The sequence below is a fragment of the Cavia porcellus genome, unplaced genomic scaffold (assembly GCF_034190915.1).
Source record: "Cavia porcellus strain 051 isolate PalLab524CR breed Dunkin Hartley unplaced genomic scaffold, mCavPor4.1 scaffold_5, whole genome shotgun sequence".
Classification (NCBI taxonomy): Eukaryota; Metazoa; Chordata; class Mammalia; order Rodentia; family Caviidae; genus Cavia; species Cavia porcellus.
This window is the reverse complement of record NW_026947488.1, coordinates 93,384,440-93,398,152: the sequence shown is the minus strand read 5'-3', so window position 1 is coordinate 93,398,152 and position 13,713 is coordinate 93,384,440. Positions and strand designations below refer to the sequence as shown.

The 13,713-nt window shown below is 43.4% G+C and overlaps 1 long non-coding RNA gene across 1 annotated transcript in view; it reads left to right on the top strand.

Annotated features, from left to right (window-relative positions):
• The first annotated feature begins 2,841 nt into the window (after positions 1-2,841).
• The window catches only part of LOC134476143 (uncharacterized), a 28,640-nt gene continuing 17,768 nt past the window's right edge, over positions 2,842-13,713 (top strand). Inside the window, exon 1 of the long non-coding RNA XR_010047676.1 lies at positions 2,842-3,067. This is a non-coding gene — a long non-coding RNA (uncharacterized LOC134476143). The remainder of the gene's footprint in view (positions 3,068-13,713) is intronic.

The window sequence follows — 13,713 nt, the reverse complement described above, 5'->3', positions numbered from 1 at the left end:
GAAGGCCAACCCAACCCCTAAGGAAGCCCCAGGATGTGAGAAGAGCAACCTACTCTCCAGCAGAGACAGAGCCGAGCCCCAGGGACCAGCTGGGACGCTCGGGTCCCAGAGAAAGCCCCGAAATCTCTTCTCCCTACAGCTGCCTTCTGCACGGCCCTCTGTTGGCTGTTACTATTCCAGTCTCATATCAGACAGCGCGACCCTGGCCTTCACTGGCCCTCGCTGTGCTGGAGACCTAAGAATCAAGACACATGGCCTCTGAAGCAGGGCTGTATGGGTGGGAAGACTTCTTTAGCACTGTTTCTCACCCAGAGGAGGAAATCTCAGTCTTTTTCTTTTTTGCTCCTGTGGCCTTGTGAGGTCCACATGATTTCAACAATAAGAATATTTCAGAGACAGCTGGTGCTTGAGGTTCTTGGAATTCTGAGTTCTAAGGTTTGAAGTGTTACATCGGTATTGTTGGACACGCCAGCAGCACAGGGCTTGGGAGCTCCTTCCTCTCCACCCGAGCAACTGCATTTCTGCAGGCCCCTGAATTCCAAGCCCTGAAGGTAGCTTCCTTCCCGGGAGAGGGGAGGAAAGCGGGGAGCTGGGGGAGCAGGTAGGCATTGTCTCTGCTATCAGTGCCTCAGAACATTTCCTGGAGGAGGTGAGTCGGGAGGGACAAGCAGCTGTGGAACTTCTGGTGGGTATGGGGTGAAGCCCAGGAGTTTCTGGGGAGGGGACACTGTCTGCAGAAAGCAGAGAGGTTAAGGGACAGAGAGCAGATGCAGAAGGAGACCCAAGGTCATTGTACCTGAAGCTGTATGGTTCACACTTGGAGCTCTGTGTGTGAGGCTGTGATGGTGTAGAGGGGACCCTTGGTGCAGGGTCGATGAGGTTGGAGACTTGGGCATCGTCCGGCCCATGAACATGGCAGTGGGTGGGACAGGGCTGCAAAGACTGCTCCCTTCATCCCCCAGATCCTGACTACGTGGGGAATGCAAAGAATGAAAAGTTGTCTGCAAACACTGCTCTAAAAACAGTAAGATTAATATAGCAGCTAGTATTTGCTAAGTGCTTATTCCTGAAGCAAAATGCTTAACCGCCTCACATTTATCGCATTTGAGCTTTACAAATTCCTATGATATACACATGACTATTCATATTTTAGATGAGAACCAGAAGGCACAGGAGGATTAAATAACCTGTCCAGGGAACACAGCTAGTAAATTGACTGACAGGGATTCTTCCTTTGGGATCAAAGAGAATTTCACTTGCAGAAATCCCTTGGGCATAGCACTGTTGCTACCTCCTGCCTGAGCACCTCTTAGCAAAAAAGCCTGTGGCTCCCACGGTTAGAACCAGAAGGGGCTGGGGAGCTAGCACCAGGGGGAGAAACGCACACCTGGGTGTCCACACAAAGCAGCCTGAGCCAGGGGAAGTCCAGAGGAAGTAAAGACCGCCCACTCATGCTCCCCACCGTGGAAGTGTCTTTCCTGCTCCTCGCTGATGTCCAGAGCTTCCAGGACTGCAGGAAGGGACTGCAGGAAACCCATACCCAGGGCGATTGTCTACCCAGGGCACAGAAGTTTGGAGACGATGGGGACCTTCAGACAGGGCGGAAGGGACCCAAGATGGAGGGAATTGAGTAGCTAAGAGAAGTCAGCAAGTTACTCATTAGGGAGAGAGACCTTTTAGTGGCCCCCGACGGGGCTCTGGGAGCCTAGCGGGCATCCACAGCACCAGGCACAGCAGCCTGCTCCCCGTCCTGAGGAGGCTTGGAGAGGGGGCTCCTCTTCCTCTGCCTACCTTTCTGTCCCCACCCCAAGCTGACTGTGCTTCTGTTTTCACTTCCAGGTGACCTCCCTTGCTTTAGTTTTGTCATTGTCTCTGAGCCATTGCGTTTAGAAGCGGGGAGGAAGATCTGCTCAGGCACAGCCCAGCAATGAACCGGAGCAGAGGGCACAGGCAGGCGACCAGAAGGACGGGTGAACTTGGTGATGCCACTGACTGCCTCCCCACCGCTGTGCTCCAGTTCCTCACCTCTTTGCTGGGGTTTTTGTACAGTGAAAACCCTGCCCAACTGTGTGTGGCAGCCCAGCTCAGACAGACACACATTTGTGCCTCTGTTTCCCCATCTGCAAAAATGGGAATAATAACACCTGCCTTGTTCGAGCTGTGTGTGCATTCTGTTACTTTTCTGTCGTGCAACATAATATACAAAAGAAAAGTGAAAGGATCACATGTGCCACGGCCTCAGGCTTTTTCAGGGAAAATGAAACGATGTCAGAAAGAGAGCCAGCCAATGATTTTCACACCTTCAGTGGGAAAGTCTAGGTAGAGGGTTTGCTTCCGTTTCTGCACTGAGCCCCCTCAGGACTGTCCTGGGGATCCCTGAGGCCCCTGATTTGTGCCCAGGTCTGGCTCAGAGCTTGAGCTCCTGCATGGGCCCAAGCAAGCCCCAGGTGGTGGGGAAGGAAAGGCTTCAAGGGGAGAGACTGAGGTGGTGCTCCCGAGGGCAAGGGAGTGCTGGACAGCCCACAGCAGCTTGCTCCAGCTAACTTCCCAAGCATGGCCCAGCCCAAGGCGGGGAGCCTCAGTCATAGGCACTGTCACACAGATAAGGACTCATTTGACAGCCAGACTGACCTGCCCCACTGCCCCCTAGCTGTGATTAGGCATGTGACCTTACTTCTCCAAGCCCCGTGTCCCAACTCTGACATGGAAATGTGTCAGCTCTACCCAAAGTGCTCAGTCCACAGAATCAGGTCATCATTGTGACCATACAGAATCAGAACTCGAGTCTCTCGGCAACCAGGGCCACTGCTTTCCCGGCCTTGTGTTGCATGCTGTCTACCATCTTGGAGGGTTGATTCCCATGAAATCTTACTCATCTCCTCTAGGATCTAGTAGGAGCCAATTCCTTTCTGGCTCCCTGGGGCAAACTTGCTAAGGACTTAGGGCTGCTGTCCCAGGTCATCCGATCAGAGCCCTGTGCCTGCCATGTCAGCCCCTTCTGAGGATATACAAGGTTCTCTTCCATGACAACTACAAGGTGTCATTGTCTGTGGACAGCTGGAGCCAGGTAAGCTCCGTGCCAGGGAGTGGAGGATTGGAAAGAAGGCTGCTGCAGAGGCTTAGAGATCCTGTGGAAGATGGGTGTCCATGCAACTTCATGGGCAGGTCTGGAGTGTTTCTAAGGATGACATTTTACTAGGTGATATATGTCAGACATTTTTGGCAGATAGTGATGTTTTGACTGATTCTTAAGAGGAGCCATACTCCTCAAAACATTAAGAACAAATGAATAAGAACCAGGAGTCTAGAGCACATATCCATGTGGGCAATAGAGACCTTCATAACTTCATGAAGCAGAGCAGGAGGAATGTGAAAGTTGTGTTACTTTTGCATTACTACAAAATACCCAGTGCAATTAACTTACAAAGAGGAGCAATTTAGTTCATGGTTCTGGAGGTTCCAGTCCAAAGCCAGGTGGTCCCAGGGCTGGGAACCTTTTGAATGGGTGGCTCTTAATGTTGGGAGCATGTTGAGGAGCAAACCTCTCACATCAGCATGCAGAGAACTGGGAGACCGGGTCCCCTTAAGGGCACATCCCCAGGGACCTCAAGACCTATCAAGAGGGTCTCTCTGGGAGGTTCTACAATCTCCTATTAGTGCCACATTCATCACCAGTGTGGAAACTTAACCAGTGAAAGAGTAAGGGTTTATCTAAAATAAAGTTCCAGATTTAGTGGTGGATGGACCCTCTGACACCCATCTCTAGAAAAGGGAATCTTTCCACAATCCCTCTGCCACTCTTGTCTACACAGAAGAAGGGAAAAGAAGACTGGGTTAGAATGTACATACCAAACAGAGAAGAAGGAAGGACCAGCATGGCCCAAAACAGCTGCTCATCAGAGATAAGGCCTCTGCTGGGTCTGGATGGATTGAGAAAAACTGCTCAGAAAGGAAATGTAACCAAGACAGAGGCCTACAAGGTACTGGACTGAGAGAGCCAAGAGAAAGGGTGAAATTTCATTAAAAGCTCTTACTGAAACCTGCAATGCTAATTAACAATGAAGGTCAGAGAAGGGAGGCCTCTAAGGAAACGGGCTTTGCGGGCATTTTAGCTGCTCCTGTGGGCACTGTTAGGGAATTCTGAGACACAGCTGGGTTTGGAAAACAGTCCTACCCAAAGACACCAATACTTGACCCACACCAGTGCCACACAGGCAGCCCACCCTGCACCCATTCCTGCCAGCAGAGTCAGGAAAGTGTGGACTTTAGCCATCTCACCACAGAGGGAAAGGAAAGTGTAGGGACATCCTGCCTCAGCAGTGTGGCCTCTCCCCTCAGAGTCCCTGAAAACTACGAATCCATACATAAGTCCATCCTCTGACCAGGCCCAGGTGATTGAACACCTCCCATGGCCTCTGAACTTAAAATGGGCCCTACAGTAGCTAGCACCATCTCCTGCCCTGACTTGTCTGGGTTGGACGTCTTTCCTCAGCCTCTCCAGGTCCCCTGTGCATCCTCTTCCCATGCCAGGAGGCCACATGCGCAGACTGCCATGTCCCTTCCTCCCAGCAGGAGGAGTGGGGGTGCTGAGGTCTGTGCTCACGCCCTCCACCCTGCAGGGTAACCATGACTGCCCGCTGCCAACAACCAGTATAGCTTTTACACACACATTCGCATGCGTGTTTACAGGCACACAGGAAATGGCTTGGACGCAGTCAAACAATGGGTGACAGTGAACTGTGAGGAGATTGGTCAGATTCTGGATGGACAGAAGGCAAAAATGAATGTCATGGTTGATACACTATGTCAGCTCGAGAGGTTTAGAAGTTTAACTGAGAGACTCAGCAGGGAGCCAGGGTCCTCACTCTGTAAAACCCTCATCCTGTGCAAGAGGAGGGCAGGGAGACAGTGTAAGCCCTACACTGCCCTGGGGGAGTGGGGGAGGGTGCCCTGTGTACAGCATAAGGGAGGTAAAGAGGCTTGCTCTCTCCCCTTCTTGCTCTTGCTATCTTCTGCCTCTTTGAAGTGTTGTCCAGTGCCAGGCTACCCTGTCTTGGAGCCCGCTGATTAAGGACTGAAACCTCCACAAACTGTGAGTTAAATAAACTGTTCCTTCCTTGATTTGGGGTGTCAGGTATTTTGTCTCAGCAATGAAAGAAAAATAACCTAGGTAAACTTTCATTATTCCTTAAATGTTTTTGAATATTCTTATTAGTGTGCACTTGTGACTTCTCTTTGTATTATAAAGTGACTGTTTTGAACATTTGGTGAGCTTTGCAGTACCAAGGATTAGTCTCTTTTCACCTTCTTTCTAGTCACCTTTGGTGCGCTGTGACTTGCTGAATGCATTCTAATCACACTGTGGTACACTTTTTGCTATGGTTTGTATCTTGATGTCTCTCTAAGATTTCATGCACCCATAGGTAGGGATCTTGAAGAGAGATCGAATCATGGGGACACTATAGTTAAATGTGATATTAGGAGATGGGGCCTAGTCAGAAGAGATGGGTCACTGGAAGATGAACCATGTAAGGTGCATCTTACCTCAGCTCCTCCCTTCTCTCTGCTTCCTGGCCACCATGACATAAGCATCTCTCCTCTGCCTAGGCTCTCCCACCATGTCTTCCTGCATTGGAGCTGGCCAAGTGTACTAAAAACATGAGCCAATATAAACCTCCCCTTTAAGTTGCAGGTATTGGACATTATGTTTCAGTAATGAAGAACGTGACCTAGGTACCTCCTTTGTTTCAGAGGTTGGAAATCAAATCTGTTCCCTTCAGTTCATGGCACTCTACATGGCTGAGGTGCTGCCAGCTGAACACATCCCTCTGAGGTCAGTTCAGAGCAGGCATCCTGTGGCCATGGACAGAGTAAAAGGCTCAAGGTATCTCTCCACACTGGCTGTGGCACAGAAGGCTGCAGTTATGGCAAAGCAGCAGCTCCCTTCATTACCCAGAGTCACAATTTAGTTTTCAGAGTCATTGGGAGAGCTGCCTGTGCTCTGATTTTAGTTCTCCAGAGAATCAAAACCATTACAGAAAGAGGATGCAAGGGGTGATATTTTTAGCAAAAAAATTGGCAAATGTGATCATGGTGAAGGATGAGTTCTAAAGCCTGCAGAGTGAGACAGCGAGCAGTGTTCCAGAAAGAGCTGATGGTCGAGTTGAAGTACAAGGAAGGTAAAAGCTAGTGACCTGGTTGCAGGACGTCCAGAGAAAGTTCTTACCACAGAAGGGTTGATCTTTTCACATTCTTCAGACCAGCCATTAAGGGGAAGCCACACACACACAAAGTTAAATGTGCTTGATTCAGTCTGCTGCTTGAAATGTTAATCTCAGCAAAGGTCTCACAGAAACACTCAAACATCTCAGCCTGCTGTGGCCCAGGCAGGGCAACACATTCGATTAACCATTGCAGGCTTGTTATTCAGCCCTCTGAGTCATTATGTGACCTGCCTACCATTCTGATGGTTCCACAGGATATAGGATCAATAGTCAACAAGTGCGATCACATCAAATTAAGAAGCTTCTGCACAGCAAAACAACAACAACATCCATGCAATAGAATTTTTTTCATGCATGGTGTTGGCTCTTTGTCAAATGCTTTTTGAGATGATCATGTGATTTTTGTAGTTGTCTCTGTTCACAAGGTGTATTACATTTATTGATCTGTGTATGTTGAACCAGCCCTGCATAAATCCTAGTTTGTTGCAGTGTGTAATTTTGATGATTTACTGCGTTCTGTTTGCCAGTATCTTACTGAGAATTTTTGTGTTTATGTTCATTGGGGAGATTGGCCTGTAGTTCTATTTTTTAGTTGGATCCTTCTGTGGTTTTGATATCAAGGTAGTACTTGCTTTCAGGAATGATGTTGGGGGTTATGTTTCTCTTTCATGTTCATTAAAGAGTTTGAGAAGTAGCAGCATTAAGTCTTCTTTAAGTTTCATGTAGAATTCAGCAGTGAATCCATCAGGATCTGGGCATTTCTTTGTTGGTATGTTTTTAATTACTTCAACAATTTCATTGACTGATATTGGGTTATTTAGAATAGTTATATGTGTCTGATTTGGTAATTCATATATATCTAAGAATCTGTCCATTTGTACTTATTCTTCTGAAAGCTTGCACTCTATAATCAGGAACAACACAAGGATGTCCAGGATCACCACTCCTACTCAGTGTAGTTCTGAAAACATTAGCCAGAGCAACAAGAAAAGAGAAAGAAATTAAAGGAATAAGGGTGGAAAGGAAGAAGTTAAATAACCACTATTTGCATATAGCATGATCCTGTAACCCAGAAGACCCCCAAATCCTCACCAAAAGACTTCTAGATTTAATAACCAAATTCAGAAATGTAGCTGGATAAAAAGTCAACACTCAAAAATGAATAGCATTCTGGTACACATACAACAAACTTACTGAGAGAGAAGTTAGGGAAACCATATCTTTCACAACAGCATTAAAAAATGGAATACTGGCCAGGGGCTCAGCAGCACAAGCACCTGCCTGGTAAGTGTGAGGTCGTGAGTCTGATCCCCCAGCAGCAAAACAAACAAACAACAAAAAAACTTAGTTTGTTATAGATGGCATGGTATTGGCAAAAACAAAAACAAAACACAGACCTGAGGATCAGTGGAACAGATTAGAAGATGCAGACACAGCTACAAATACACTCAGCTATCTGATCTTTGACAAAAGGGCCAAACATGTTCACTGGAAGAATGCTTTAATAAATGGTACTGGAAAAACTGGCTTTCCACATACATACAATTAAAATTAGACCCAGTTCTATCACCATGCACTAAACTGAAGTCAAAATGTATCAAAGACCTACATATTAAAACAGCAACACTAAATCTGCTGGAGGATAGAATAGGTAGTAGTCTTTGCCTATACTTACACTGGTGTAGCAAAAATTTTATGTACAAAACTCTGATCACAGAGTAAATATCACAAAGAATCAATAACTGGGATTTCATCTTATTAAAAAGCTTTTGCACAACAAGAGAAACCATCAACAGAGTAAGGAGACAACCCACAGACTGGGAAAAAAATTTTGTTACAGTTCTTCAGACAAAAGAATGATACTTATAGTACATAAAGAACTCCAAAAAAGTCAAACGTATCCCCCACAATTTAAAGACTCAATCCAAAAATAAGCATCCTGCTGCATCGGCCTCTCCGTGTGTCTGGAGGACTGTGGATATCTCGGCCCAGACTGTTTGGGTCCCTCCAGGCTTCCAGGTGCAGTGAAGGGGAGAGGTGGGTTTGAGGCCTCTACATCCGCCTCCCCATCCCGGTTGCACTTGGAGAACTGCTGAGCTCCCGACAGGTGGGCGGGCCCACACTATCCCCCCGAGCCCAGCCGGTTTCGCTGCTGTGCCTAGCCATCGGTGTGCAGAGGAGGAGCTGGGCGGATCTGGGGTGCCTGCATCGGCCTCTCCGTGTGTCTGGAGGACTGTGGATATCTCTGCAAGCAGGGAGGGATCACAGGTTCCTGAGGCACCGTGGCCTGTGGTGAGTACCCTAACCCGGCTGCGATTGAAGAGCTGTGGAGCTTCCAAGGGGCAAGTGGGCGCACAGTGTCCCTGAGGCCCAGCTTGTCTAGAACTGCAGAGTTCTGAGCAGGCAGAGGAGGGCCATTGGTTCTGCAGGCCCAGTGGCTTGGGGTAGCGTGGTGCCAGAGTCTCAGTAGCTGCAAACATAGAAGGGGATTTTCAACAGATCCTGAGGAAGCTTTCAAATAACACTTGAAACACAGAAATATAGGAAAATGACAAAATGAAAGACCAAATTACAACCTCAAACCTCCAGCCCAACTCAAGAAACCCTAGGAGCAATGTATATAGAAGAAAATATATCCCATCCACCTCATATATCAGACACAATAGCTACTGAAATTGACAAGCAACTCCAGGAAGCTTTAAAGAAATTCAAACTCGAAATCATCTCCCAGATAAAAGAAGAAATGATAAAAGAAATGAAAGAGATTCTGAATATATCTAAAGAAAACACAGATAAAAAATTGGAGGAACTAAACAAAAAGATAGAATCCCTAGATGAGCAATATAAGAAACAAACAGAATACATAATGCAGATGCACAGAGATTTACAGGAAATAAAAAACTCCACTGAAAGTTGTAAAAACCGCCTTAATGAAAGTGAAGATAGAATTTCAGACCTTGAAGACAGGATTGCAGCTAGTGAACAGGAAAGGAAAGATCTTTTAAAAATAACAAGGAATCAGGAAACAACAATTCAAAAACTGCAAGATGATGCAAAGAACAATAACATAAGGATGATAGGGATTAATGAAAAAGAAGGAGACAACATAAAGGATGTCAAGAGGATATTTAGAGAAGTAATAGCTGAAAATTTCCCAAGCATGAGATCAAAAACTGACATCAGGATCAGTGAAGCATATAGAACTCCAAATAGTCATAACCAAAATAAAACTACACCCAGACATATAATAATCACCATCCCAGAAATCCAACACAAGAATAGATTATTAAAAGCTGTCAGAGAGAAAAGACAGATCACTTATAAAGGAAAACCTATCAGAATCACAGCAGACTTCTCATCACAAACAATAAAGTCAAGAAGAGCATGGAGTGAAGTATTTCAGATCCTAAAGCAAAATGATTTCCAACCTAGAATGATATATCCTGAAAAACTATCATTCAAAATAGATGGTGAAATATGATACTTCCATGACAAAGAACAGCTGAAGAACTTCATGAACACCAAACCAACCCTGCAAAAAATATTGAAAGACAGTTTAGATACACAAAGGAAAAAACCACTAAGCAAAGCAAATAATTAAACAGAACAGAAAGATAAAGATGCAACAGCAGAGAGATAACATTCCTACAATTAACCAGCATTTAACAGTAATAACCATTAATGTAAATGGTCTCAATGCACCAATCAAAAGAAGCAGACTAGCAGAATGGATCAAGAAACAAAATCCAACCATATGCTGTTTACAGGAAACCCATCTAACCCAGAAGGATACTCACAGACTGAAAGTCAAAGGATGGAAAACAATTCTTCATGCAGCAGGAATCCAAAAAAAGGCAGGAGTAGCCATTCTGTTTGCAGACAACATGAACTTTAAACCAACACTGACCATAAAGGACAAAAAAGGTCACTACATACTTGTAAGAGGAAAACTCCAAGAGGAAGAGATAACTATCTTAAATATATATGCACCAAACTCCAGAGCACCCAGTTATATAAAACAATTATTAACAGAAATGAAAACTCAAATTATCAGTAACACAATTGTAATAGGAGACCTTAATATGCCATTGACACCAAGGGACAAATCAACCAGACAGAAAATGAGCAAAGAAATAACAGAACTGAATCACACTTGTGAACAAATGGGTTTGATAGACATATACAGAATGTTCCACCCAACAACATCAGAATACACATTCTTCTCAGCAGTACATGGATCATTTTCTAAAATAGACCATATATTAGCTCACAGAACATATTTAAACAAATGCAAAAGAGTTGAAATCATCCCTTGCATGTTATCGGATCATAGCGCTCTGAAATTAGAAATTAATGATAAAAGATACTGCAAAAATCCCGCAAACACATGGAAACTGAATAACACACTCTTGAGTAATCAGTGGGTCACAGAAGAAATTAAAGAAGAAATTAAACAATACCTAAAAGAAAATGAAAATGCAGATACAAATTACCGGAATCTGTGGGATGCAATGAAAGCCGTCCTGAGAGGAAAATTTATTGCACTGAGTTCCCACATCAGGAAAACAGAACGAATACAAATAAATAACTTGATGCTACACCTCAAACAGCTAGAAAAAGAAGAGCAAGTCAAGCCCAAAGCCAAAAGAAGAGAGGAAATTATAAAAATCAGAGCAGAAATCAATGCAATAGAGACTAAGAAAACAATCCAAAGAATCAACGAATCAAAGAGTTGGTTCTTTGAAAGAATAAATAAAATCGATAAGCCCCTAGCCAACCTTATTTTAAAAAGGGAAGAAAAAGCTCAAATTCATGCAATAAGAAATGAAAAAGGTGAAATCACTACAGACCCAATAGAAATACAGAAGATCATCAACACCTATTTCGAAAACCTCTACTCTCAAAAGTTTGATAACACAGAAGAAATAGACAGATTCTTAGAAGCATATGAAGTACCAAAGCTAGATCAAGAGGATGTAAAACTGTTGAATAACCCAATCCCTGTTAATGAAATTGAAAATGTAATTAAGTCCTTACCCACCAAGAAGAGCCCAGGCCCAGATGGATTCACTGCAGAATTCTACAAGAAATACAAAGAAGACCTAATGCCGACACTCCTCAAACTATTCAATGAAATTGAAAGGGAAGCAATCCTTCCTAAGTCATTCCTGGAAGCAAATATTACTCTAGTACCAAAACCTGAGAAAGACCCAACTAAAAAAGAGAACTATAGACCAATCTCCCTAATGAACACAGATGCAAAAATCCTCAATAAAATATTGGCAAATAGGATCCAGCAAATCATCAAGAAGATTATACACCATGACCAAGTGGGATTCATCCCAGGAATGCAAGGATGGTTCAACATACGCAAATCAATAAATGTAATCCACCATATCAATAAAGCCAAAAATAAGAATCACGTGATCATTTCTATAGATGCAGAAAAAGCCTTTGATAAGGTCCAACATTTATTCCTGATAAGAACTTTACAGAAAATTGGAATAGATGGTCTTTACCTCAATATAATAAAGGCCATTTATGACAAACCAACAGCCAACATCATACTAAATGGCCAAAAATTGAAAGCCTTTACTTTAAAATCGGGCACAAGACAAGGATGTCCTTTATCACCACTCCTATATAATATAGTACTGGAAGTACTAGCCAGAGCAATTAGGCAAGAAAGAGAAATAAAAGGGGTAAAGATAGGAAAAGAAGAAGTTAAATTATCATTGTTTGCAGATGACATGATACTCTACATAGAAGACCCCCTAAACTCCATTGAAAGACTCCTAGATACAATAAATAAATTCAGTAATGTGGCTGGATACAAAATCAATACTCAGAAATCAATAGCATTCCTATACACAAACAACAAAATCACAGAGAGGGAAATAAGAGAAACTGGACTATTCACATTAGCAAGCAAAAAATGAAATATTTAGGAATTACTCTTATGAAAGAAGTGAAAGACTTATACAGTGAAAATTATAATCCACTGAAAAAGGAAATTGAAGATGATCTCAGAAAATGGAAAGACATCCCTTGCTCATGGATAGGAAGAACAAACATTGTGAAGATGGCCATTCTCCCAAAACTGTTATACAGATTCAATGCAATCCCAATAGAAATACCATCAACATACCTTATAGATCTAGAGAAATCACTCCTAAATTTCATTTGGAACCAGAAGAGACCTAGAATCGCAAAGGCAATTCTAAGCAGCAAAGACAAAGCAGGAGGTATCACAATCCCTGACTTGAAGTTATACTACAAAGCAACAGTAGTAAAATCAACATGGTATTGGAATCAAAACAGAGCCGAAGATCAATGGAATAGATTAGAAGATACAACCACAACTACAAACACACTCAACCACCTTATCTTTGATAAAGGAGCCAAGCAGGTTCACTGGAAGAACGACAGTCTCTTTAATAAATGGTGCTGGAAAAACTGGCTCTCCATATGCCGAAAACTAAAGCTAGACCCATGTCTATCACCATGTACTAAATTAAAATCTAAATGGGTCAAAGATCTGAATATTAAAACAGAAACACTAAATCTATTGGAAGACAAATTGGGTAGAAACCTTGGAGACATAGGAGTAGGTAAAGAATTCATGAACAGGACTCAAACCGCACAGGAAATACTTCCCAGAATCAATAACTGGGACCACTTCTTATTAAAAAGTTTCTGCATGTCAAAAGAAATCTCCAGCATAGTGAAAAGAAAACCCACAAACTGGGAAAAGATTTTAGTGAACTCTCTCTCAGACAAGGGACTCTTGTCTAAAACATATAAAGAATTAAAAAAACTCAGACCTCCAAAATTCAAAGATCCAATCCAAAAATGGGCATCTGAGATGAATACGCAATTCTCAGATGAAGAAATGCAAATGGCAAATAAATACATGAAAAAATGCTCATCATCATTGGTCATTAGAGAAATGCAAATTAAAACCACACTGAGATACCATCTCACTCCTGAAAGAATGGCCAGGATCAAGAAAACCAACAACAAATGCTGGAGAGGCTGTGGGGAAAAAGGAACTCTCTTGCACTGTTGGTGGGAGTGTAGACTGGTACAGCCTTCGTGGAGGTCTGTCTGGAGATTTCTCAGAAAGCTGGGACTGGAAGCACCATTTGACCCAGCTATTCCACTTCTAGGCATATTCCCAGAAGAACTGAAAGCATCATACCACAGTGATATATGTGCACCTATGTTTATAGCAGCACAATTTGTAATCGCCAGATCTTGGAAACAACCCAAGTGTCCATCAACTGAGGAATGGATAAAAAAGTTGTGGTATTTCTATACAATGGAGTATTATTCAGCTATAAAGAAGGATCACATTGAGATATTTATCAATAAAAGGGGGCAGCTTGAGACCATACTCATAAGTGAAATAAATCAATCTCGCATGTGTGAATACCGAATAGTTTCCCTAATGTAAGTAATGATTCAAATATATAAAAATATGTGGTAA